Below are 3143 nucleotides of genomic sequence, written 5' to 3'. Positions count from 1 at the left end.
AAGGACCTCAATGGGAAAAGGACAGTCTTCTTTCTGAACAAGTGGTGTTGGAAGGCTTCCCTGGTGGTCCAGTGATTAAGAATCTACCTTGCAATGCAAGGGACACCAATTTGATCCCCGGTCCAGGAAGATCCCACATGCCATGGGGCAACTAAGCCTGTGTGCCACAACTACTGAGCCTGTGCTCCCAAGCCCAGGAGCCACAAATACTGATCCTATGTCCTACATCTACTGAAGCCCATGCAGCTAGAGGCCATGCTCCACTGAGAGAAGCCGCTGCAATGAGAAGCCCACACATGTACCTGGAGCGTAGCCCCCGCTTGCCACAACTAGAGAAAGCCCATGTGCAGCAACAAAGACTCACCACAGCCAAAAAAATAAAAATAAAAAAATAAATCTTAAAAAAAGAAACAAGTGGTGTTGGCAAAACTGAACATCCATATGCAAGAGAAGGAGGTTGGACCTTTACATCACCTACAACAATGGACTCAAAATGGATTCAAGACCTAAGTGTAAGAGTGAAACTATAAAACTCTTAAAATATTACGATATAGGAGAGAATCTTCATGCCATTATACTTGGCAATAATTATTTGGATATGATGTCAAAAATGCAGGCAACAAAAGAGAAAATAGATAAATTGGACTTCATCACAATTGAAAACTTTAGCTTTTTTACAACAGGTTTGCTGCCAGGATACAGGTGTCATGAAAACCACCATTAAACCTAAGCAAAAACGGGAAAGGAAAAGACCCATATCAACATCGTTGTCATTGGGCATGTAGATTCAGGAAAGTCTACCATGACTGGCCATCTGATCCACAAATGTGGCGGGATTGACAAGAGAACAGTTGAAAAGTTCAAGGAGGAGGCTGCCGAGATGGGAAAGGGCTCCTTCAAATATGCCTGGGTCTTGGACAAACTGAAAGCTGAATGTGAGCGTGGTTTCACCATTGATATCCCCCTGTGGAAATTTGAGACCAGCAAGTACTATGTTACCATCATGGATGCCCCAGGACACAGAGACTTCATCAAAAACATGATTACAGGCACATCCCATGCTGACTGTGCTGTCCTGATTGTTGCTGCTGGTGTTGGTGAATTTGAAGCCGGTATCTCCAAGAATGGGCAGACCCGTGAGCATGCCCTTCTGGCTTACACTCTGGGTGTGAAACAACTGATTGTTGGCGTTAACAAGATGGATTCCACTGAGCCCCCCTATAGCCAGAAGAGATACGAGGAAATTGTTAAGGAAGTCAGCACCTACATTAAGACAATTGGCTACAACCCCACACAGTAGCATTTGTGCCATTTTCTAGAGGGAATGGTGACAACGTGCTGGAGCCAAGTGCTAACATGCCATGGTTCAAGGGATGGAAAGTCACCCATAAGGACAGCAATGCCAGTGGAACCACCCTGCTTGAAGCTCTGGATTGCATCCTGCCACCAACTCGCCCAACTGACAAACCCTTGCGTTTGCCCCTCCAGGATGTCTATAAAATCACTGGTATTGGTACTGGCCCTGTGGGTCGTGTGGAGACTGGTGTTCTCAAACCTGGCATGGTGGTCACCTTTGCTCCAGTCAATGTAACAACTGAGGTGAGGTCTGTAGAAATGCACCATGAAGCACTGAGTGAAGCCCTTCCTGGGGACAATGTGGGCTTCAATGTCAAGAACGTGTCTGTCAAAGATGCCCGTCGTGGCAATGTGGCTGGTGACAGCAAAAATGACCCACCAATGGAAGCAGCTGGCTTCACAGCTTGGGTGATTATTTTGAACCACTCAGGCCAGATCAGTGCAGGATATGCACCTGTGCTGGATTGTCACACAGCTCACATTGCTTGCAAGTTTGCTGAGCTGAAGAAGATTGATCGTCGTTCTGGGGAAAAGCTGGAAGATGGCCCTATGTTCTTGAAATCTGGTGATGCTGCCATCATTGATATGGTTCCAGGCAAGCCCATGTGTGTTGAGAGCTTCTCTGACTATCCTCCCCTGGGCCGTTTTGCTGTGTGTGATATGAGACAGACAGTCGCTATGGGTGTCAAAGCAGTGGACAAGAAGGCAGCTGGAGCTGGCAAGGTCACCAAGTCTGCCCAGAAAGCTCAGAAGGCTAAATGAATACTATCCCCAATACCTGCCACCCCAGTCTTAATCAGCGGTGGAAGACCGGTCTCAGACTGTCTCAATTGGCCATTTAAGTTTAATAGTAAAAGACCGGTTAATGACAACAATGCACTGTAAAACGTTCAGAAGGAAAGGAGAATGTTTTTGTGGACCCTATGTTTTGTGTGTGGCAGTTCAAGTTATTAGTTTTTAAAATCAGTACTTTTAAATGAAAACAACTTGACCAAAAATCTGTTACAAAATTTGAGACCCATTAAAAAAAGTTCAGTGAGAAACCTGTGTCTTCTTTTGGTCAACACTGTAACTCCCTATAGTACTACTTAGGTAAGAGTTGCTCATAACCTATTTCTGGTGAAACAATTTTTGATTTATAGGTTTGTATTTCTAGGGTGGAGCTTCAGGTTTGTTAACTTTGTGTTGAGAACTCATCTGTTTTAATCACATCTTAAGCACTGGTATAACACTTTCTAGGCTAGGACAGATGAGCAAAGAGTAACTATGTTTCATATGTAAGCTAGTTTGTAAGGTCAGTTTCTGTGGTATAAGAGCTCCCATTGCATATAAAATTTTGTATGGTTACATAAATAATGAGTAAATCTATGTCATTTAGTTTCCCAGTTATGAGGCTGTGCATTCACATTTATAATATTAAGTAGCTAATCTAAAATGTGAGGCTAAAACAGTATTGAGTACTGCCCTGCTAGAGTTAGTTGTATACAGATTCTAGGAAACATAAAAGATGCCAGAAGCTAAAAAATAAAAAAAAATAAAAACTTTAATTAATCAAAGGATGAAAAGCTGGCCGGTGGAATGAGAGAAAATATTTGCAAATCATATATCTAATGAAGAATTAATATCTGGAATATATAAAGAGCTCCTATAATTCAGTAAAAGCCCCCAAAGACCCAAATGAAAAATGGGCAAAGGACTTCAATAGGCATTTCTCCAAAGAAGATATGTAAATGACTCATAAGCACGTGAAAAGATGCTCAACATCACTAATCACTGTTGAGTCGCTC

At 42.8% G+C, this 3143-nt stretch overlaps 1 pseudogene; it reads left to right on the top strand.

Moving 5' to 3' along the window:
- Window positions 1-787: 787 nt before the first annotated feature.
- On the top strand, window positions 788-2399 carry LOC120870179 (annotated as a pseudogene).
- Window positions 2400-3143: the final 744 nt, after the last annotated feature.

Source organism: Oryx dammah, unplaced genomic scaffold (genome assembly GCF_014754425.2).
Source record: "Oryx dammah isolate SB20612 unplaced genomic scaffold, SCBI_Odam_1.1 HiC_scaffold_11, whole genome shotgun sequence".
NCBI lineage: Eukaryota > Metazoa > Chordata > Mammalia > Artiodactyla > Bovidae > Oryx > Oryx dammah.
This window is presented reverse-complemented; position numbering and strand designations above follow the sequence as displayed.